We start from the raw sequence: 25264 nt of genomic DNA on the forward strand, positions 1-25264 counted from the left end.
CAATAGCCTCCAAATGGAAATGGCCCGAACACCCATCAACTGGTGAATGGATAAACAAATTGTGATATACTCATACAATGAAATACTGCTCAGCAATAAAATGGCATGAACTAATACAGCAGCATAAATGTCTCAAAATAATTATGCTGAGTGAAAGAATCCAGTCATAAGCAGAGTGCATACTGTATTATCCATTTATATAAAATTCTAGAAAGTTTAAACAAATCTGTAGTGACAAAAAACAGGCTATTGGTTACCTGAGGACAGATGGATTCAAAGAGAGCTTACAAAGGGTCACAAGGAAACTTTTAAAGGCAGTGAATGTGTTCATTATCTTGATTACAGTCATGATTTCATGGATGCTTGCATATGTCAAACTTTACCAAATTGACACACTTTAAACATGCAGTTTTTTTGTATACCATTTATACCTCAATAAATCTATAGAAAGATAAATGAAAAGAAAGAAAAAATTTTTTCATCCATTGGAAGAAATCAATTATATAGATAAACACAGTTTGCAGAGGAAACGAATATTTTAAATGAAAATCTGGTTAAGGATTATTGCTGTAAATGTAAGATGGACTCAATTATTTATTCATGCACTTAATGTATACCTATTTAGGACTTATAGGCACTATTCCAGACACCAGGGATATATCTGTGAACAATGAAGGTGAAGTTCCTATCCTCTCAGAGATTATATTTTATTTGATAGAGGGGACAAAATGCTTATCACACAGATGAACAAATTCTATATGATTGTAAGGGGGAGTAAAGCAGGGGAAGGAGACAAATAGGAATAATGGGGGAGGAGGTTGCTATTTTTGATGGACAGGGAAGATAATGACAGATGACATTTGAGCAGAAAACCCTTTTATAACATTAATGCTTTTAATTAATAATTTTTCATAATTTCAGACTTTTTTGAGAATTTGGATAGTGAAATAATGTTCTGGATAGTAACTTGTAATTCTTTATGTGACTCACCTCCTTGATCTTAAAGAATTTGGGAGTATGTTGATGGTGGGGGTGAGCTATAGAGAGTTAAACATAATATATATAAATTAAAGGCCTGTGTGATTTCTAAAAGCCAAACACCAATTAGGAAACCAGTTTCAAATTAGAATCATCTTCCTTAATTACCACTTTGAAGGGAATTACCTTGCCCCCGTAATAGAACATGTAGCTCCCTTTCATTTGGTAGCTGAGCCTAAGTATTCTGTTTTTTATTTACCTTTACTTGTATGTACTGACTTCTACATGTTGAAATCAATACATTCATAGCAATGAACAATGAGACCATCTTTGTATGATCATATTGACCTATCAGTGTTATTATCTATCATTCACCTATCCATCCAGCATGTACTTAGTACCCACTATGCTCTGTGCAAGGGCTGCAGCATGAAGCCATGGCAATGAACCAGACATAGAACTTGAACTTCTATAGCTTATTGTGCACTAGGAGTGGACACATGTAAATTAATGAGGAAAGAAATTGCCAGAAGTGTTGACTTACAAGATAAAGCAGGAGGGAGGGGCTTGTCAGGCCCACTATTATGCGGTATCCTCGGTGATCTTTCTGTAAGCTGCAGCTTTCCCCCTCTTCCTGCAATGTCCTGTATCTAATATTTTGGAGCCAACTAGACTTGGTTGAATCTCTTTTATATCCTTAAACATCTTTCAGGTACTTAACACCCCTCCAGCTGTTCACCTGTAAAATGGGAGAGATAGAAATAAGGATTAAAGGATATAACAAATATAAGGTGTCTGACAGACAATGTCCAATTAATGTTCTTTTTCTTCATGTTTTGCTCACCCTAGGAACCAAGTGTGATTTTGTACTTTAAATTTTTAAAAAATTATTATGAAATATTTCAGCTACAAAGTGTTTAAAGAATGAATTAATAAATTCAGTTTCAGAAACAGAACATTATCAGTACAGTTAACATCTATGTACCTGACTCTCTCATCTCCCTCCTAGCAATAGCTTCTTCCAAGAAATAACCTCTATTCTGAGTTTGCTGTAAATCAACCCCATGCATTTCTTTAGTTTTTATTACATATATACACATATGTACTACATGTGTATCTAATGTTTTGTGTGTTTTTAAATTACATCACAGTCTCAGTGATAGCGAACCTATGACACGCGTGTCAGCACTGACACGAATAGCCATTTCTGATGACACGCGGCCGCATGCCGAGGATGAAACATTTGCTGCTCCTGAGGATGAAACATTTGCGACTAGAGTCTTGGAGTTAGTTTTTCCTCAAAGTGACACACTACCCAAGTTACGCTCAGTTTTTTGGCGAAGTTTGACACACCAAGCTCAAAAGGTTGCCCATCACTGGTCTTGGTTCTGAAAACCAGATTTCCCTGCAAATGTGTTTGTAAGATGCACCCTTGTTGATATGTACAGAGCTAGGTCGGTCACTTTTCTGTTCATACTCTTCCATGTAAATATTTCATGACTTTATTTTTGCTCTGGTTGGTAGGCATTTAAAATGCTGCTTTAACAATGCTGCCATAAATGTTCCAATCAAGGTGTCATTTGCAAACGTGTGAGAGTTTCTCAGGGGTATATTTGGAAGTAAAATTGTTGGATCGTTGAATATACACAACTTCTATTTAATGGATGTTACCAAATGACTCCCAATATGTTGTAATAATGCAACTTTCCACTACTAATATACGAATTACTAATTTTCCACATTCTCATTACTTCCTGGCATAGCCATATATAAAAATGTTTTCAAATGAAAGGGTGTGAAATGGTACTTCAATATGGTTTCAATTTATGTTTTCCTTTCTACCAGTGGAGTTGGGCATCTTTTTACATGCTTAGTGGTCATTTGGGTTTTCTCTTCTATGAATAATTTTTGCCCATTTCTTCAAAGTGTCTTCATAGCAGGAGAACTGACATTTTTTTCCTTCTCCAGTTTTAAATTTATTAGAATCTTGATAAAAAAATATTTAAACCTATTGGAAAATTTAAAAAACAAACATAAGATTCTCCTTACCATCCTTGTTCCCAATCACCCAGTTTTCCTCTTTGTAATTAACTTTTCTTCAGAGTTGAAATCTGGAAGCAGCATATAGAGAGTATTGCTTTCTTAATTCTGTCTGTGCAGTGAGAAGTATATTGAATAGAGTGAAACTTAGGTTCCTGTGGCAATTCTTAAAGGCTGAACCAGTCAAGATGCTTTTATTACCCCCAAGCAGAGAGAGAAAATGAAGAAGAGAGAATGATCACTGATCATTGAAGGTCACAGAAATTGAGAATGGAAGGTCTCATACCAGGAGAGGGCTCAGGCTAGGGCTGCCCTTCAGTACAAAAGTCCCAGGAGCCACTGGCTTGTGTGTGATCTGTCTGTCCTCATACAGATCAATGACCACTGAATTGTATGGAGATGAAGGAGTCAGTACCTGCTAACCAAAAGTTCTTTATTAAGCCTGTTGAGGCATGCATAATGTTGGACATTGCTTCGGTGTCCTCTGACATCATAGTGAATAATAACACCTATGATTTGTGTTTATTGTTTGTTTGTTATATAGGAAATACTTTACACACTAGCTCATTGGATTTCTCAATACTTCTAATAGGTTTTTAAGTTAATCCCACAGATGAAGAAACTGAGGTTCATCCTGGAGAATAATTTACCCAGCTGATAAGTTACTGGTCATAGATAGAGCTTACCTTGTGATAAAGTCGGTAGATTTACTTAACACTGATGTGAAGCAGAGTGTACTAGTAGTTATGTATTTCAAATTTAAATTTTATAATCACCCACCTGGAATTGAGAATTGCCGATTTATTTGGAAATGTCCAGATTATTTTACACCTCACATCACATATTTCTTTACAATGAAATTATCATGTGCCCCGAGTATATAAACCTCTGAAAGTAGATGCCAGGTCACCACTAAGAAAGATCTGACTAGAAACCCAAAGAGTTGGACATTTCTAAACATACAGCTCCTCTTCCCTATTACTGTCACTCTCAGTCATCTTCCCCTGAATATTGGTAGGGAGAATAAACCACTTTTAAATAGCAACCCTCTGGATTTATAAAATTTATAAAGCTTCAGATTTAGGCAATTTGTGAGCCATTTCATTTCTGCAGGGGAAATAAAAACTAGCTCTAGGATTTTCAGGCTTTTAGTATTAGCCAAAATGAACCCCTCCAGGGTGTTCTTCCAGAGTTCCCCCAAACAATCCCAACTTTCTCAAGGTCTCCCTTATAAGAGGCCAGGAGCAGTAGCCCAAAATGAGCTTCAGGGGTCTAACTGCTGGTGCTAGAAGGTCAATTGTTACTTGAAGTTTCCCAGAAGAAAAACTCAATGTCTTTTTATAAAGAAATTAAACATTTATTTTAAAAGGTGATATGTTCCCCCTAAAACTCTTTGTGCTTTGGCAGAATGCATTCAAGCCAATTTGGGGGTTATATTCAGTCTTAAAACTGTGGCCACTAATCCACAGAAGCTGTTGACTTCTTTGAAGTTTCCTTTCACTATGAGCTGACATGGTTTTAGCCAAACTTGGCTTCAGGAGACCTTCAGAGATTGTTCTCTGCCCAGGTTATGTGCTCTCTGTATGGTGGTTGAGTCCTTGGCTCAAATTTCCTGGGGAGGACCAAGTTGCTCAAGTACAAGGCAGAGTAGATAAATGTTTCCAGCCCATGGAGAGGTTTGTGAGAGGAGTGTGTGTAGGGGTATGTGTGTGGAATGGGTTTTTTTTGTGTGTGTGTTTTTGTTTTTAAAATAAATTTTATTGATTTTTTACAGAGAGGAAGGGAGAGGGATAGAGAGTTAGAAACATTGATGAGAGAGAAACATCGATCAGCTGCCTCCTGCACACCCGCTACTGGGGATGTGCCGGCAACCAAGGTACATGCCCTTGACCGGAATTGAACCTGGGACCCCTCAGTCCAAAGGCCGACGCTCTATCCACTGAGCCAAACCGGTTAGGGCTGTGGAATGGGTTTGAATATGAATGGGTATGAGTAGATTTTGCTGAAATGAACCTATGAGATGTATATGGAAAAGTTAAGTTGTACTAGTGTGTTCCAAACATTTACATTTGTCAGTTCTAGAAATCACTTTGGTAATGACTATACAATGGTTATTCTCTATATATCATTATTTCCCTGTGTAATTATTAGCTAACTTGAGATAATGATGAAATAATCTTGGTAAATGGTCTAATAAAAACTAGTGTCATGCCAAATTGACCTTGGGCAGCAATGAGAAAGTAGCACATGAAAGTAGTTAAGTGTATTACCCAAAGTTCCCATTACTGTATTCAGACATCTCGCCTTTCGATGCACTAATATTTCTCTTACATAGGGTCACGGATCATTAATTCCCTGGCCTTGAAATCTCATTATTAAAAGTGTTACTTAGCAACTTTTAGACATTGAAGTGAATCCAAATAAGAAAAGCCAAAAGGTCTGTTGGTCTGTTCACTCTTATTGTGAAAAACGATTGATGTCCTAAGCTGAAATATTTTTCATTTACTTTCTTAGAATTATATTGTCTTGACTAGGTTAGGAAAAGTAAAATGTACATTTTCTTGGCTCCCCTAGATCAGGAACAAAATCACAAACATATTGGTGTTCATCTCATGTGTCTGCCTCACTATTCTTCACACATGAAAATGGCTCTCTGCTCTCCTCCAAAAACGTTGGATTCAGTCTTGAAACAACAATATATGCTGTCTAATACTGTTAGTGGATGCAAGAGGCCCAAATATGTCTATTTTTTTATCTGCATGTTTGATTCATTGTGTGTGTGTGTGTGTGTGTGTGTGTGTGTGTGTGTATACACACACACTTTATTTATTTACTAGAGGCCCAGTGCATGATTAAATCATGCATGTGTAGGGTCCCCTAGGCCTAACCTGCCACCCAGGCCATATCCACTGCCCTGCAAAGCCTAGCACGCTCCGCGGACACTGCTAGCAGCCTGCTCCCCGCTTTTGATGGCAGGGGGTCCGCTGGTGCTGGAGCAGACACACAGCTCCCCCGCTTTGGCTTTTGATTGCGGGGGAGCTGGCTGTCTGTCCGCTGGTGCACCAGGCCTTTCAAAAGGCCTGGTGCCGGAGCGGACAGACAGCCAGCCTCCCCACTTTCACTCCCCGCTTTTGATGGTCCACAGCAGGACGTGGGCTCACTGCCCCAGAGGCCCCTTTAGCACCGACGCGAGCTCAGCGTCCCACCGGCCCAATTGGCCACCCCGGCCACCCTGAGTCCCGCCCCCTGCACCTCCCGCTGGCCCAATCGTGGGCGTAGCAGAGTGATGGTAATTTACATATTACCCTTTTATTATGTAGGGTTTATTTTTTTTGCTAAAAGCAGTCATGTTTGCCTTTATTACTGCATGCCCATTGGTGTAGCCACTCGGACTATCCAGAATGAGAATACCACCTCCATTGTGTTCCTACTCTACTTCAATATTTACCTATATTTAGGCACTTACCATCCTGTACTATATACTTATGCTTATATCCAGGCTTGACTTCGTGGGTGTGTGACCTGTGTAGTCATGCATGGCCCACACTTTTCAGGGCCACACTCGTGGTTTAATGCTGCACTGCAGATCTCTTGAAATTCTTAATTTTTGAAGCAGACGTTCTATATTTTTCATGTGTCCTCCCTCCCAATGTGTAGAGCGAGACCTGGCATATATTAAGACACCATAAATGTTTTGAAAATGAATGAAGGATTTGCAAAGTCAATATGATCCATGTTATCTTAACATGGATCATATTGCATGACATGTAATGTTAAATATGCTTTAAAATGCTTTGATATGCCCGGCTGGCTTGGCTCAGTGGTTGAGCACCAACCTATGAACCAGGAGGTCACAGTTTGATTCAGGGCACATGCCCGGGTTGTATATCCCCAGTGAGGGCTATACAGGAGGCAGCCAACTAATAATTCTCTCTCATCATTGATGTTTCTCTCTCTCCCTTCCCCTCTGAAATCAATAAAATATATATATATATATTAAAAAATAATAATTAAATAAAATGCTTTGATAAAATTATTTAAATTAAACAGAACCAAGTTTTGATATCAAAACTTTAAGATGATAGAAACATGCCTTCAATTTGGTTATGACAGCCATTTAGTCTGAGAGGACATACCTTTGGTAGACATTTTTATAGAACACTTGGCTGCCAAGTTTAGATTCAGTAATTACTGAACAAGTATCAGTTGATAGTTGGTATAAAAAGAACTTTGGGACTTGGATATATTCCCTCAGACTCACTTTTGTGCTGTGTCAAATGGGGATACTTCTACTTGCTTAGTCATACCTCACAGTTTTTGTAGGTGATGTATATATATATATATGTATATATATATATATATACACATACATATACATACATACACACACATACATACACACACACATATACACACACACACTAGAGGCCCGGTGCACAAAATTCTTGCATGGGGGTGTGTGTCCCTCAGCCCAGTCTGCACCCTCTCCAATCTGGGACCTCTCGAGGGATGTCCGACTGCCCGTTTAGGCCCGATCCCGGTAGGATCGGGCCTAAACGGGCAGTCGGACATCCCTCTCACAATCCAGGACTGCTGGTTCCCAACTGCTCGCATGCCTGCCTTCCTGATTGCCTGTAACCGCTTCTGCCTGCCAGCCTGATCACCCCCTAACCACTCCCCTGACAGCCTGATTGATGCCTAACTGCTCCCCTGCTAGCCTGTTTGCCCCTAACTGCCCTCCCCTGCAGGCCTGGTCCCCCCCAACTACTCTCTCCAGCAGGCGTGGTCCCCCGCAACTGCCCTTCCCTGCAGGCCTGGTCACCTCCAACTTCCCTCCTCTCCCGGCCTGGTCACCCCTAACTGCCCTCTCCTGCAGGCTTGATCACCCCCAACTGTCCTCTCTTGCAGGCCTGGTCCCTCCCAACTGCCCTCCCCTGCTGGCCTGATCACCCACAACTGCCCTCCCTTGCAGGCCTGGTCCCTCCCAACTACCCTCCCCTGCTGGCCATCTTGTGTCCACATGGGGGCAGCCATCTTGTGTGTTGGAGTGATGGTCAATTTGCATATTACTCTTTTATTAGATAGGATATATATCACTGCAGATATAGTAGATATTATATGCAAAGTGCTATGCTATATGATGTGGAAACCAGTGATTTAAACCCAAGGGCCCTTTCTTTAGGGAATTTATAATCTAATTACAAGTATAAATTGTTCAGTCTAATAGTAGGAGTAACCAATGATTGTTTGGATCACAGAGCAGAAGCACCACCATGACGAATTCATCAGGCTTCCCATTCCTATTGTAGACCTTAGGAACCTGCATTTTTAACTGCTCATACTTTCAGACAATTTAGAACCTTAATTTTGGTCAGTTTTCTCATTTGAAACAGTGACAGACAAGGGTCCTTATTGTTCATTTTGTGTTTGTTCTGCTTTGAAAACATATAATTTCCAACAAAAATCATGGACCATAACTATCCCTGAATTGTATTTCTAAAGTTGAGACAGATTATGGGAAAACAGAGTGGGGAGGAGGGAGAAAGAGACAAGAGAATATGAAGCTTCAGGGAGGGAGAGAAGCTGGGAGAGAGAGAGGATGGAATCAGGATCCTCTGGGAAGGTTTCTTTATCCCTCATCTCAGCTTCCCCCATTGCCTTGGCTTGTGAAATATTTGCTACTCACTATACTTCCTGGGTGAGGCCACTTGTTAAAGATTTTAATATATTTGTACAAATTATAATAAACTCTCCCCCAAATCATCATCATCACCACAACCACCAAAGCAAAAGGAAGAGAGAGAAGTAAGTCCAACCCTGCCGGTGTGGTTCAGTGGTTGAGCATTGACCTATGAACCAGGAGGTCACAGTTCCATTCCCAGAATACGGGCTCAATCCCCAGTAGGAGGTGAACAGAGGCAGCTGATCAGTAATTCTCTCTCATCATTGATGTTTCTCTCTCTCTCTCTCCCTCTCTCTTCCTCTCTGAAATCAATTATATGTATATAATTTTTTAAGGCATCCATATAGTAATATAGAATTGACACCCCTAAGAAATTCTGCCACTTTGGGTAAACTCAGGCATGTCCAAGATGTAAATCAAATCTGCTTTTAACTTGGACAGTTTGGGTTTTATGTGGAAGAACACAGAAAAAAATGCGCAGGTAATAATAGCCCAGAGATTTCTGCAAAGCAGATGTGGGATGGGGGTAGGAGTAAACCAATCCTATCCCTCTTATCTGGGCCCTGATTTCCTGTAACTCCATTGTTTAGGGAGTCCAGACCAGATTTTGGACTTGCTTAAACTTTACCCAACCTTCAACTATACAATTTTTATGTAGTTTTATATTTAATCATCACAGAATCATAGGGTCAGTTTGTGGTAGCTTTTTTCCAAAATTATTCTGGGATATGTTTGGATTGGCATTTAAGCACCAGTTTTATTTGTCCTGGAGTGTAAATCAAATAAAGAATCACTTTTGGGTCAATTCAGACCCAAATATCTTTAATATAGCCAAAGTTTGTATACAGCAGTAGAATGTTTTATATTTTAGTTCATTTTTATAAAATACTGTTTGTACATCAAGGAAATATTTTAAAACAAATCATGGAAATTCTTTTTTAATCATGTTATAGACTCAATCAGTACTGTGGAGTTAAAAAAATCATATAATTTAAGAAAATATATTTAATAATTGGTGCCAATTTTTAGATGGTGGTCTTTTGAATTTTCTAAATTTCCTAATTAGGGTGTAGCAAATTTAATGACAAAGAACTGCACACAAGCAGCTAATTACAGTGGAACACCACTGATATTGAGGAGCTAAAGAAAGGGTAACTAACATACCATCCACTTTGCCTGTTGCTATTCCACAAAACACATCAGAGTTCAAAACTATAAGATGAAACACATTCAGCCAGCCTATTTTCCAAAGCTCAACAGTCTGTGTTTTTGAAATGCACTAATTTAAATTTAAAGACACATATTTAATGTTCCCCTTTGTAGGTTTTCAGCAGCAAACACACATGGAGTCACCATCTGTTTTTAGCCTGGTTCATTACCAATTCATCTCCTGTGCTGTATTATCAGATCAAGAGGGTGGACATAAATTTGGCCACCTGGGCACTGGTGTCATTAACGTGCACCCCAGCCACACACTCATAAAGTGGTTTTGCTTGGAGCTGTAACTTCGTGGTGCTTCCTTTTTCCATTTGATCAATGTTGAGTTTTGCTCAGTAAGCTCTTAATAATGTAATTTCGAAACAAACTAGAGAACATCAAGAACTTTCAGGGGTATTTTGCCTACAAATCCATGAGAAAATGATTTGTGTTTTTAGGGATGGACACAAACTGACAGAATAAAGCTGATAGAAATAGAATCAGAGAGAAGAGAAATGCAGGAAGAGAGAGAGAGAGAGAGAGAGAGAGAGAGAGGATCCTTTTTATTTCCATGAATGTATGCAAGTGTAGAAGACTTCAGACTGTTTCAATATAATTTTTAGTATGGCTCATGATTGAAAATGGGGGAGCCCATGTATTTTCTTTGTTGTAAAGGAATCTCTAGCTATTCATCTAAAATCACTTAGTTCAAAACACAATCAAGGTGTCACATTTAAAACAGATGTTTTACTTCTAATTAAAAGTTTGACCAAGTATCACTTTGGGAGCTATATTGAATTGAAAACTAATCTAATAAATTATGAAGTTAATTAAAACAGATAAATTGCCCAGATTTTTTCCTACCCTTTTTAAACATTGAACAAAATCACAGAAACACAATTATCTTAAAAATATGATATGAAGTAATTTATAATATAATAATCACGTGTTTTATAGAAATTTAATATTATAATTGAAAATCTTACAAATAATATAAAAATTCTCATTCCTGACTCTCATAAAAATTTTCTTAGGATTCTGGGCTGATTCAGATTTTAATAATCAAAATATCACAAAGAAAATGTTGGACCATTAATAGAATCCTTTGCTGAATAGCTACTATAGCAATTTTGAGGAATAAAAAGATGGAATGCAGAACTTGAACTCTTATCTCAAGGGATTTATAATTCAGTTGGTAAGATAACTTTATTCAGTCATTGAATAAAGTTAAAGCATTTCATTTAAAAAATGTTATCAAGTCTCAAAGTATATTAACTGTGGAAATTAGAGAAGTAGGCTACCAATGGTAACTTAGAAGAGTAAGGCTACAAGGAGGAGGTAATAATCAAGGGGAACATTGTGAGGGATGGTGTATTTAGCCTTCTAGGGATGCCATAACAAAATGCCATGGACCAGGCGGCTTAAACAACAGACATATTCTATTGTGTATAGAGGCCACATTTTTTGATACATTCTTCCATTGATGGATGTTTCCATACCTTGGCTATTGTGAATAGTACTGCAATGAAAATGGAAGTACTAATATCTCTTCAAGATAGTGATTTCCTTTTCTATGGATATGTACTTAGAAGTGGAGTTCCTGGATCGTATGGCAGTTCTGTTTTTATTTCCTGAGGATCATCCATGCTGTTTTCATAGTGGCTGTACCAGTTTACATTCCCATTAACAGTGTGCAAGGATTCCCATTCATTCAAATTCTCACCAGTGTTTGTTATCTTTTGTCTTTTTAGTTATAGCCATCCAAACAGGTCAGAGTTGATGTCTCATTGTGATTTTGATTTGCATTCCTTTGATGATTAGAAATGTTGAGCATCTTTTCATGTACATGCTTCAGGGTCTTTTGTTGGCCATTTTTTATGTGCTTTTTTGGAAAAATGTCTATTCAGGTTCTTTATCCATTTTTGAATCAGATTGTCATTTTGCTATTGAGTGGTATGTATTCTTTATACATGTTAGATATTAATGCCTTATCAGATATGTGGTATGAAAATATTTTCTCATTGCATAGGTTGCCTTTTCATTTTATTAATAGTTCCCTTTAACGTGCAGAGCTTTTTATTTATTTTTTAATATTTTTGATCCTCACCTGAGTATATTTTTTCCATTGCTTTTCAGAGAGTGAAAGGGAGGGAGGGGAGAAGGGAGGGAGAGAGAAAGAAAAAAAGAGAGAGAAACATCAATGTGAGAGAGGCACATGACTAGTTGCCTCCCAGATTAGAGGCTGGGAGTGAACCTGAAACCCAGGTACATGCCCTTGACTGGGAATCGAACCCTCAACCCTTTGGTGCACGGGTGGCCACTCTAACCACTAAGCAACACTAGCCAGGCTGTGCAGAGATTTTTAGTTTGCTGTAGTACCATTTGTTTATTTTATTATTTATTTATTGATTAATGTATCATTGATTTCAGAGAGGAAGGGAGAGGGAAAGAGAGATAGAAACATCAATGATGAGAGAGAATAATTGATCAATTGGCTGTTTCCTGTATGCCCCCCACAGTGAGGATCGAGCCTGCAGCCTGGGCATGTGCCCTAACCAGGAATGGAATCATAACCTCCTGGTTCACAGGTCTACACTCAACCACCAAGCCACACCAGCCAAGCTATTTTTATTTTTGTCTTCCTATCTATGAGAATTTTTTTTCTTTGCAATATTTTTATTTATATTTTAATCATTTTTTATATTCTTAAAAAAGTCCCTTTATCATTTATTATAATACTGGTTTGATGGTGATTAACAACTTTAGCTTTTGCTTGTCTGAGAAGCTCTTCTGTCCTTTGATTCTAAATGATAGCTTTGCTGGGTAGACTAAATTTAGTTGTAGGTCCTTGCTTTTCATCACTTTGAATATTTCATGTCAATCCCTTCTGGCCTGCAAAGTTTCTGTTGAGAAATCAGCTGATAGTCTATGGAAGCTCCCTAGTAGGTAAGTAACTGCTTTTCTCTTGCTACTTTTAAAATTCTGTCTTTGTCTTTAACCTTCTGCATTTTTATTATGATGTGTCTTGGTGTGGACCACTTTGGATTCATCTTGTTTGGGATTCTCTGCTTCTGGGACTTGTATGTCTATTTCCTTTGCCAGGTTAGGGAAGTTTTCAGTCATTATTTCTTCAAATAGGTTTTCAATCCCTTGCTCCCTCTATTCTCCTTTTGGTACTTCTATGAAGCAAATGTTGTTATGCTTGATAATGCCCCAGAAGTTCATTAAACTATCCATGTTTTTATAATTTTATTCCTTTTGCTATTATGATTGGGTGTTTTCCACTACCTTGTCTTCCAAATCATTAATTCATTCTTCTGCTTCATCTAATCTGCTGTTGATTCCATGTAATGTATTCTCTATTTCATTTATTGTATTTTTTACTTCTGACTGGCTCTTTTTTTCATGGTATTTATGTCCTTTTTCATACTTGCTATTCCTATGTGTAAGTTCTCACTGAGTTCATCAATTTTTCTCCTAAGTTTATTGAACTTCCTTATAGCCTGGGCTTTGAACTTAATATCTAATATATAGCTTACCTCCATTTTGTTTCGTTCTTTTTCTGGAGTTTTTCCTGTTCTTTGAATTGGGACATGTCTTCTCATTGAGGCTGCCTACCCCTCCCTCCATATCCCCCCTATGCATTAGGTAGATCTGCTATGTCTCTCATCTTGGCAGAGTAAATTTATATATTAGGTGTCCTGTAGGGCCCAGTGGTGTAGACTCAGTGGTCACTTCAGTTGGGTGCTCCAGGGGTGTCCCTTGTATAGATTGTGTGTGCCCTCTTGTTGTAGTTGAGTCTCGATTGCCATTTGCACATAAGTGGGTGATATTAACTCTCAGGATGACTGACTGTGAGGACTTGCTGTGATTACAGATGATGAGCTGGATTTGCTTTAGCCCGGTTCTGGTGACCACTGAGTCTACCCTTTGGGTGTGTCATTTGTGGCACTAATTGGGTGGTGCTCCCATATGGTCTGAAGCCAGCCACTGGGTTTGTTGCTTCTGGGGCCTCTTGGGAGGGCCCTGGTGCAGGGCAAGATCAGCTGCTGGTTGTGCTCAGCCCAGAACCACCTGGTAGGAGCTACAAAGTGTCTGTGCTTCACTTGGGGGATACCTGGGAGAGGCTATGCTACCAATCAAGGCTGTCTTCCACTATGGTTTCAGGGTTGCTTAACAAGAGACACAGGGCATGCTGAGGTCTGAAACTGCTTGTTTGGGGTTTGTGGACCTTCAAAAGATTATAGGAAAATCTGCAACTTGAGCCAAGGCAGGCTGCTTGTAAGGAATAGCACTGAGAGAGGTTTCTTGGTGGGGAAGGGTCTAAGGGAATTACCAGGGTGAGATGAGTATTGTTACTTTGATGGAGACTCAGATTTGATATTTGCCTGCACCTGCCAGCTGTGTGAGAGAAGAGCTGAACAAAGGAACAGTGGTCCCTGCCAGCACTTTTGTCCTACAGAGAGCTATCCCTTCAGTTCTTACCCTGAAGGCAGATAATTGAGTTCCTCTACATATATCCCTCTTGCTTTTCAAGTGGCCCAGTGTGGGTATGGGACTCCTCACTCCTCATTGTGTACCTCTGTTACCAAGATATCCTTCCCGATTCTAAACTATTACACATGGATAGGGACCAGCCTGTTTTGTGTCATCATCCCTCCTACCAGTTTCAATGTGGCTTCTTCCTTTATCCTTAATTATAGGAGTTCTGTTCAGCTAGTCTTCAGGTGGATCTCAATGATGGTGGTTCTATAATTTAGTTGTGATTTTGGTGTGGTCATGGGAGGAGGCAAGCACAGCATCTACCTACTTTGCCATCTTGAGGGAAGTCACCCCATATGTTTTCCTGTAGGAATCTTATGATTTCAGGTCTTACATTCAAGCCTTTAATCTATATGGGGTTAATTTTTATGTATGGTATAAGATAGGGATCCATTTTTATTATTTTGTGTGTGTCAATACATTATCTCACCACCATTATTGAGGAGACTATCTATCTTATGCCCATGTCTAGGCTCCTTTGTCATAAATTAATTGATCCTATATACCTGGGTTTATTTCTGGGCTTTATTCTGTTCCACTGATTTATGTATGTTTTTTTGCCAATACCATACTCTTTTGATTACTATCATCATAATGAAAGGCTAATATGCAAATGGTTGTCACACCGTCATGCCATAACACCGATCAATAGGGACCTGAGGTTGCATTGCACCAGGTCGGGGTTGGGGGTGGGGGGCCTGAGGCCACGCCCCCTGCTCTGGTGCCAGGGCTGGGGGACCTGAGGCCGTGCCCCCCCTGAGGCCGCACCCCCCCGCCCCAGTGCAGGCCGTGGGACCTGAGGCTGCGCCCCCCCCCACCTGGCAGGGCTTGATGGGGGTGGGGCCGGCCAGGTCTTCGTGTTGCCCAATTGGGGGGTGGGGCCAGCCAGACACTTCTATTATAGAGAAAGGGCAAATAGCAATATTAAAATATTTCCTCTAATTCCCTTTTAATGTGTATGAATTTCGTGCACCAGGCCACTAGTAGCTCTATAATATAATTTGAAAGAAAAGTGTGATGGCTCCAGTTTTGTTCTTCTTTCTCAAGAATGCTTTGGCTATTCAAGGTCTTTTATGGTTCCACAAAAATTTTAAGATTATTATTCTATTTATGTGAAAAGTGCCATAAGGATAGCATTGAATCTATAGATGACTTTGGTTAGTATTACATATTAACAATATAAATTATTTCAATCAATGAGTATGGAGTATCTTTTCATTTATTTGTATCTTCTTCAAATAAAGTTTTTAGTGTATAGATCTTTAGCCTCCTTGGGTAAAATTATCCCTAAATATTTTATTCTTTTTGTTATTGTTGCTATTATAAATGAGATTTTCTTCTTTTCTTTTTCTGACACTTGGTTAGTGTACAGAAATGCAACTGATTTTTATGAGTTGATTTTTTTATCCTGCAACTTTACCAAATTTGTTCTAACAGATTTTTGGTGGAATCTTTAGGGTTTTCAATCAGTAATATTATGTCACTTGCAAAGAGAGACAATTTTACTTCTTCCTGTTTAATCTGTATGCCTTTTATTTGTTTTTCTTGCCTAACTACTCTGGCTAGAACTTCCAGTACTATGTTGAATAGCAGACATCCTTGCCTTGTTTCTGATCTTCAAGGATAAGCTTTCAGTTTTCCACCATTGAGTATGATGTTAACTGTGAACTTGTCATCTATGGCCTTGGTTATGTTGTGGCATGTTCCCTCTATACCAATTTATTGAGAGTTTTTATCATGAAAGAATGTTGAATTTTGTCAAATGCTTTTTCTGCATCAATTGAGATTATCATATGATTTTTACCCTTCATTTTGTGAATATAGTGATCACATTGATTGATTTTTGTGGTTGTTGAGCCATCCTTACATCCTGGAATAAATCCCACTTGATCATGATGCATGATCCTTTTAAAGTACGGTTGAATTCAGTTTGCTAATATTGTGTTGGGAATTTTTGCATCAGTGTTCCTCAGAAATATTGCCCTGTAATTCTCTTTTTTTCATAGTGTCCTTTTCTGCCTTTGGTATTGGGGTATGCTGGCCTTGTATAATGATTTTGGAAGTGTGCCCTTGGATATTTTTTAGAATAGTTTGAGAAGGATTGTACTCTTCAGCTCTATGATTTCTCTTTGGCACTTTTTTATTTTCTATCTCTGTTGAAATTCTCACTTTGTCACACATTGTTCTCCTGACCTCAGCGAGCATTTTTATGGTCATTATTTAGGGCTTTCTATCAGGTAAATTGCTTATCTCCATTTTGCTAAAATCTCTTTCTGGTATTTATTTTGTTCTTTTATTTGAAATATATATCTTTGTTCCTTTGTTTGAAATGTATTCATTTGTTTGAAATATATTCCTATTCTTCTTACTCTCTGTGTTGGCTTCTGCACCTTAAGATAAAACAGCCAGCTATCCCAGTCTTGACAGCGTGGTCTTGTATAGGAGACAAACCTCATCAATCTGTTTGGCCTGAGCTCTTGGTTGTCTCTCAAACACTTGTGATTGTCTAAACTGCCTTCTTTATTCTTAGTGGCTCCCAGTAGCAGAGTGTGTGCCAGGACCTATCAGTGTACCTAAGGGGAGGATTGCACTTGGCTCCTAGATCAAGCTGACTAGAAGCCAGACCCTCAGGAGGCATCTTGGAGAGTACACAGTTAAGCCCCTTCCAGGGAGAACTGAGAGATGGCCATTTTTGTCTGCTCCCTCTGTGCTAGGCTGGATATACAGCTGCCCAAGGTGGGTTCTGAGACTATTAAGAACTGCTTCGTTGTTTGCTACAGTCCTCTGGGACTTGTGAATGCAAGCCCCTTTGGTAATCAGAGCCAGCCAATTGGAGGCCCATCCCTCCCAGGCAATCATGAAAACTGGGTCATGAAATATCTGTAAAAGGGAGATACTGGTGACTTGTAGTGGGCTACAGAGCAAAGGTGGTGGAGCAATTTGCCTGTTTCCCTGGTCTCTGGGGAGGATCACAGGCAGCCCCTAGATGTGTGCTAAATTAGAAGCCTGAACCTCAGGCAGCAGCAGCTTTCAAAGTGTGCAGCTGGACCCCTTTGGGGAAAAGACTGAAAGATGGGCAATTTTGCAGTTCCCTCTGCACTGTGCCCTGGGGGCATAGCCATGGGAGTGTTCCCATTCATTAACTACTGGCTTTTTTTTTTTTGCTTTGCTTTTTTTTACTATAGTCTTGTGAGTCTTCTGGATACAAGCCTTGTTGGTTTTCAAAGCAAGGTATTTTGAGGTCCCTTTTCTCATGGAGTCTTAAAGTTGGGGTGCTAAATCTTTCCCTTCCCAGGGAGAAGCTGGGAGTTGGGAGTTTCCTCTCGATTGAATGGCACTATGCTGAGGGTCGGGGTTAGGTGAGGGTGTGTCTCAGCCTTATCTACCATTTGATGTGGGTATTTTCTCATTCACCCAATGTGTAGGAGTTACTCAGCAGTGGTAATTGCTCCCTATGAAACTGTATATTCATGTGTCTTCAGATAGAGGGGAGTACGGGAACCTTAATCCTGGTTGGCCTCTCACTAGTAGCATTCTATAGGTTACCTACACTTGTTGAATATGGTAGATATGTGGAGAAAACCTATGAAGATTATGTGCACCTTGGCTATCTAACCATATTGTAGAAATCTTTGAAAAAGTTTTACAATAAGTTATTTTATCACCATTGTCAGAATGCCAATCCTACCTAATAATAGACAAATACGCAAATTGACCATACCTTCGCTATGCCCAGGATTGGCCAGGAGGCGCGGGGGGGCGGGACTCGGGGTGGCCGGGGTGGCCGATTGGGCCGGCAGGACGCTGAGCTCGTGTCGCCAGCGGCGGTGCAAGCTCAGCGTCTGCGCCATGGCTGTGCTGCGGCACAGAAGGGGCCTCTGGGGCAGCAAGCTCCCATCCCACCGCGGACCATCAAAAGCGGGGAATCTGGGTGCCTGTCCGCTCAGGCACCAGGTCTTTCAGAAGCCTCCGCCATGCCGGAGGCTTCTGAAAGGCCTGGTGCACCAGCGGACAGGCACCCAGCTCCCCCGTGATCGAAAGCAAAGCATGTAGGGGACCCTACACGTGCATGATTTAATCATGCACTGGGCCTCTAGTATCTTTCATAAAATGAGAGAGATGCTTCATTAAAAGTAGATGTCATTGTTCTAACTCTAAACTTATGTAAGTTATTTATTCTAGTCAAATATCATTTTGACTTTTCTGCTTTTCTTTATCTACTGATCGTGTTTCAACTAATAAGTAATATAGTTTCTTGACCCCATGAAAAACGGCATTACAGAATAATGTCAGGCCATACTATGGTACCAATAACCTCACAACCTCGGTGGCTTAGTACAATAAAGGTTTATTTCCTTGCTCATGCAAAGTCTGATTTAGGTTGGGCAACCACCCAAGGCAACTCTTTTCGAGGCAGAGACTCAGATGCAGGCTACTTTCACCTTGTAGCTCTACCTTTGTGATCCCAGCCAAATGGGAAAAGAAATTGTGCAGAACTTGTACTTGCTCTTAAGTGACCCAGCCTTGCAGTTTCATGCAATTCCCAATCAGATTCCTTTGGTTAAAATAAATCACAAGGCTTCATCTAACTACAGGAGAATTGAGAAATGGACTGCTGCTTGGTGGTCAGAAAGGAAAGAACTAGATGTAGCTAAGCACTAGAAGTCTCTATTATATTTAGTTTTCCCAGGTGATAGATGTAGGAAAGAGTAAACTTGGGAGAAGCATGTGTGATGGGAAAAAAGATTAAGAACATATTTATTTTATTAAAAAGTGTCATGCAAGTACCTAAAACTTTAGTTATCCTATTTACATACTGAACTCTGAAAAAAATGCCTTTAACACTTTTCAGTTAAATACCATGATTGTAGGTGTCTGTTCAAACATGTATGCTCTTATGTCCGAGAGTTGTTACCAAAGTATCTCAATAATTACAAGTTTTAAAAATCCTCATTGTTGAAAATTACAAACCCAAGGACCTATAATTCACAGACTAGTTTTGTTGTTCATTTGACATATTTTATTAAATTTGAAAGAAATAAAGGAAAATTCTTTGTAGAGTCATTGAGATAATTATTTCATCATAAATGTAGATGAAATTGGTAGGTGATATGGTAACCTGAAATTAAGTATCATTATCACATTTATGTGAAGAGTGGTTTTGAAAGTTTTTAAGCATTGACTTATTTTACGTTCTTTTTACATCAAAACCATTTTCAATGAGCTTTTAAGTTTTGCTCTTGGAGTGCACAATGAGGAAAAATATTTGAGAAGTCCAAACTCCGTAATTATTACAAATTTTTCCTAATTGCCCTTCACTTATCCTGGTATTTTTATTCTAAAATAAGGGGCAAGAGAACTATGTAAGTCTTGAATCCCTTAGTCACTCTTAGTGACTTACCTGCTCCTGGTTTTCCTCCCTGGACACTTTGACATAATCTCTCTCTTGGTGCCGCCTTCTCTGGTCAACATCTAAGGCTTGGTGCTTCTAAGGCTCTTTTTCTCCCCCTTGTACATTCTCTCTCTGGTCAGCCCATAAAGTTCCTTGGTATTAAGTGCCATCTATATATTGATATCCCACAAATAGTGTATTTCTAGCCCTGAACTTTCCCCTAAACTCCAGGTTTATATCCAGTTGCCTACTTGGTATTTCCACATAAGTATCTAACAGGCACGTTAAACTTAGCATGTGAAAATGGCTTATTTTTATTCTCCAGTTTTCCCCATCTTCCCTATATGTTCTGTTGCTTAGGGCAAGAACCTAGGAGATATAATGGTTTCCTTTTTTCCCTTCACCACTACCCACTCCATGCAACTCATCAGCAAGTCTGTGGGCTCTTCTGCCAAACGATGTCCTGAATCCAAACATTTCTCTCCTCTCCTGCCACCCACCAGCCCAAGTCACACTAATTCTCATCTGATTACTGCAAAAATTGGTCTCTTTGCCTTCGTTTTGAATATCCACCTTCCACACTGCAGCCCAAGTGAATATGGCAGAAGAATCTGATCACATCATTAAGCTGCTTAAGTCCTCCACTGATTTTCTAAGCACTTAGATCAAATCCAATCTTTCACCTTCGTGTTTCCATGTCTTGGCTATTGTGAATAATGTTGCAGTGAACATAGGGGTACATATACCTTTATAAATAGGTGTTTTCAATTTTTTTGTGGAGATACACAGAAGAGGGATTGCTAGGTCATACAGTAGCTTGATTCTTAACTTTTTGAGGAACTTCCATACTGTTTTTCACAGAGGCTACACCAGTTTAACATTCCCACCAGCAGTGTGCCAGGGTTCTCTTTTCTCCACATCCTCTCCAAAACTTTTTATTTGTTTTATTGCTAATAGGCATTCTAACAGATGTGAGGTGGTGTCTCATTGTGGTTTTGATTTCCATTTCCCTTATACCTAGTAAAGTTGAGCATCTTTTCATATATTTATGGGCCATATCTTGGGCAAATTGTCTTTTCAGGTTCTCTGCCCATTTTTTTAATTTGATTGTTTGGGAGGTTGGGGCGGGGGGTTGGTGTTGAGTTGTATGAGTCTTTATATATTTTGGATATTAGTCCCTTATCAAGGTATTGCTTGCAAATCTCCCATTCAATCAGATACCTTTTTGTTTTGTTGATAGTTTCTTTTGCTGTGCAGAGCTTTTTAGTGGGACATAGTCCTATTCATTTATTTTTACTTCCCTTGCCCTTGAGGTTAAGTTCACAAAAAATGCTTTGAGACCAGGTTTAGCACCTATATTTTCTTCTGTGTATTTTCAATAAGTGGTATTGGAAAAATTGGAAAGCCACTACAAAAGAATGAAACTAGACTTTCTGATACCATATACAAAAGTTAACTCAAAATATCTAAATCTTTGACACATTCTTCAGACTGTTCAACCTCTAAATCAGATTTAATGTTTACCACCTACTTTCAAAGCCATAGTTACTGTGATAGCTCTGCCTTCATGATTGAAGAGCTATCAACTAATGTGTTTACCAAAGGAACCCTTGGAGATTTTATAATAATGATCATCACAGTCCATTCAGGCTTTTCTTGATCCCCACAAGATACATAGAGGAAGAGGAAATTAAAAGGGCACTGTATTCCAGTGAAAAAATGTTTAATATTTTATTCCACATGGAACAGGATAGTATTTAAACAAGAGAATAGCAGAACAAATATATTAATAGAAAAATAAATGGAGACGTATAAATAAAAAATTGGAGTGAAAGTGGGATAAGAATATTTAGGATGATGATGAACACTTCAGAAGAGAGAAAAAGAGGACCAAACAGGGTTAGGACAAAGCAAGTAAAAAGGTGGGGAGAAATTCAACAAAGGTTTCTGAGGTAGATAGAGTCTAATAATGGATTAGACTTAGAGACAATGGGAGTATATGATGAATATGAGTTTTTCTTTAATCAACTAAGTAGGTAGAGAATTTGCTTCTTTGATATTGAGTCTATCTCTGCACTTCTGTGCTTGTCAGCATCACAAAGAACTACATTACCCAAGCTCTCTAGTTTTGAGGCAAGTTTGGGCCATGGCAGATGCTGGTGGGGGACTGGAGGTTGAAAGGTTGGGAGAAGCCAAGGTATTTTTCTCTCTCACTTTGCCTCAGACAACATTTCTTAGGGTGACCAGATTTCTTCCAAGATTTCAGCTCCCTCCAGACAAGCTTTCTGTCTTTGGTTCCAGTTTCCTCAGTGGTCATAGCTCTAGCCTCGACTATTGTTCCAGCTCTCGTTGGACAGCCTTGCCTTCTGCCTTCTGGAAACATCACCACTTCCTGTTATCCCTCTTGCCTTATGGGTGGTAGTGGCTTCCTGCTGTTGCTAATCTCTGGATTGTCTTGCCATCGCCATGCTTCTTGTTTCCTTTATTACCTATGTAATCAATTCCAAGTGTTAAATTCCCTGTTTGAAATACCTAGACTAGTATATTTCCTTGACTAGACACTGACTGATAGTCATAAGTTCAGTTTTCAATACATTGAACTTACGATAAGTGTGGGGCTCCCTGGTCAAGATATTTTAGAAGACGCTTAGAAATAGTTACCAAAGACCTGGCAACAGAAATTGGTTTGGATAGCACCAACATGCCGGTGGTATTTGAAACCATAAGGTTAGACTTCCCAAGTGGAATGAGGAGATGAAAAGATTAAATAGTGAACTAACCTCTGAAATATCAATATTTTAAATCCAGGCTTAGAAATAGCTTGACAACTGAAAAGAAGGAGCCAGAGAAGTAGGAAACCCAAGGTAGGAATGTCACAGAAGCCAAATGAGAAACAAAATTCCTAAAGTAATGGGAACAGTAGAGTCAAATTTGATGCAAATAGCAGATAGGACACATAAAAAGGGATCGAGACAAACATTTTGCTTGAATTTAGCAAGTGAACTGTCATTGCTACTTTTGTCAGAACAATTACAATACAGTTGTGGGGAAGAAACAAGATTATGATGAGTTAAGATGAAAATGGGGAATGAGAGAAGACATCAGTGAATGTCAACTGCTTTTTCAGGATACTGAACAATGAAGAACTTGAAAAAAAGAGAACTTGAAGTCAAAGGGAGAGGAAGGAGTGAAGAAAGGCATGGATACTGAACATCCCACAAAAGTAAGAGGGAATCGGGTCAAATGTTGAAGTGGAATAAATGGTTATGCTTTTGAGAGGAGAGGAAGGATGATGAGGTTAAGATATAGATATGTTTACAGGGTTGCTTATTATGCCTTTTCTAACATGGTATTGTCAAGTAGTATTCACTGTGTACAAACTTCTTTAAAATGAACAGAAATATTATTTACTTCTCTTGCTTTCAGCTCCCCTTTAAAGCAAAAAAAAAAAAAAAAAAAAGTTGGAGAAGGAATCACACGCTTGAGGCTAAGTGTTAACTTTTCTCCAAAGTCTCAAGCAAGACATGAAAATTCCATGTTTGTAAACATGACTGATATTAGCATCTTGAAAAACAAGAACATTTATAAAATTGGCTTTTCTTAAGTGCTGATTTGTCAATTTTTATTTCTTGTGATGAGGGTATTTAAAATGTATAATCTTGGCAACTTTCAAATATGCAGTTAACTATGTGTTAACTATAGTCACCATACTGTACCTTAGATCCCTATGACACTAAGCTACATGAAAATATTGGGAAGAAAACCGGTTTCATATATTCTACTCATATATTTTATACAGTATAGAAATGGTATATCTATTTGTGGGAAACCACCGATCTTTTTATAACTGCCCTGAAGCTACAAATTACACTGTAGCATGTGTGTGTGTGTGTGTTACAGCTGTATGTCAATTCCCATGAGAATAAAAGTTTGAGCAAATAATGTCCAGGCATCAAACAGTAAATTGAAGGGAACTGATGCTTTCAGACACATAATCATTTTTTTTGAGAAATGAATATTTTAAAATTTACATAGCCAGGGACAGAGGTAGTTAAAAAGAATAACAGGTAACAACTTACGTAGTGCTTAGTATATATCATGCTGTGTTGACCATACTTTACACATTTTACCTGATTTAATCCTCAAAACACAATCCTACACATATTTTACTAAATTCAGCCCTTAAAACATAGCCCTGCAGGTAGGTAATATTGTCATCTTCATTTCACAGATGAGTAAACAGACCTGGATAAATTAAATAATTTGCCCCAGGCTATTCTCAGTCTATACTGGAACTCAGTCTGGCTCTAAAATTTCCTCTCTTTTTCTAATTTTTTTCCCTTTTTATCTAATTTATTAGAATGACACTGATTAACAAAATTATACAGGTTTCAGGTGCACAAATCTATAACAAATCATCTGTACACTGTATTGTGTTCACCACCCCAAGTCTCTATCCATCACCATTTACCCCCCCTGTGGTCTATGTCCATGAATTTCTTTTGCTCAATCTCCCCAGCCTATTCCCCACCCCCACCCTTGAGACAGTTTATCTATGAGTCTGTCTCTATTTTGTTAGTTCCTAAAATCTCCACTCTTAATTACTCCACTACCATGTAATTTATAGCTAACCTAGTTAGTGCCTTAGATGTAGTTACTAGCATAGGTTTGAAAATTTTTTTCTTTTTTAAGGACCATCATTTGAGGGTAGATTTTTAAAGTGTTGGGTTTTTTCCTAAATATATCTCAAAAGAAAAGCAAATTTCCACAAATACTTTTGAAGTTTTTTAATGCATGAAAAGAACATCCCAGAAACAGAACAGGTATTGACTTACTAACAATGAAGCACTATACAAGAGCCCCCTCCCTGCTTAGCAATAGGAATATAGTGTAAATAGACGTGAAAGGAGGTGAACACTTCAGGATTAAATGCAAACCCTAAAGTTGAATACAACATTCATATATGGCTTATCTCATAACAATATTTTCATAATGATGTATATGACATTTATACTTATTGGTAAGATGCTTTTGACTCAAAAGTTAACCAAAATACTAAAGAGGTAGTTTTGCCAATGCAAGGTGAGAGAAAGGCTTTACCTTGCTTTGTTTTTTCCTCAAAAATCTGCAACCATTTCTTTTGGATCATCCAGGAAGATAATGATGCTTTTAGAAGTAGCCAATTCAAAATCCTTTAAGAGCCGATTCCCTGCAAGGGGACAAGGATGTTTTTGAAACCACAACTCTGAAACCGTCCCTAGGAGCTCCCACGCTGTTCCTCCCCATCTCAGATATGAAATACATTCTGGCTCCAAGGGGACCTGTTAAGATCTGAACAGCAGTTGTAGGAATTCATCTTGTTTTCTCCTCAGATCCAAAACAGAGTCTTATGATGGTAACTCCTACAGTCACCCAAGAATACTGGTAGGTGC

The 25264-nt window shown here is 38.9% G+C and overlaps 1 long non-coding RNA gene across 1 annotated transcript in view; it reads left to right on the forward strand.

The window, feature by feature from the left end:
- The window catches only part of LOC129147252 (uncharacterized), a 57352-nt gene that overhangs the window by 22426 nt on the left and 9662 nt on the right, over positions 1 to 25264 (forward strand). The window contains exon 2 of the long non-coding RNA XR_008554623.1: positions 22960 to 23055. This is a non-coding gene — a long non-coding RNA (uncharacterized LOC129147252). The remainder of the gene's footprint in view (positions 1 to 22959; positions 23056 to 25264) is intronic.

Source organism: Eptesicus fuscus, chromosome 19 (assembly GCF_027574615.1).
Source record: "Eptesicus fuscus isolate TK198812 chromosome 19, DD_ASM_mEF_20220401, whole genome shotgun sequence".
Taxonomy (NCBI): Eukaryota; Metazoa; Chordata; class Mammalia; order Chiroptera; family Vespertilionidae; genus Eptesicus; species Eptesicus fuscus.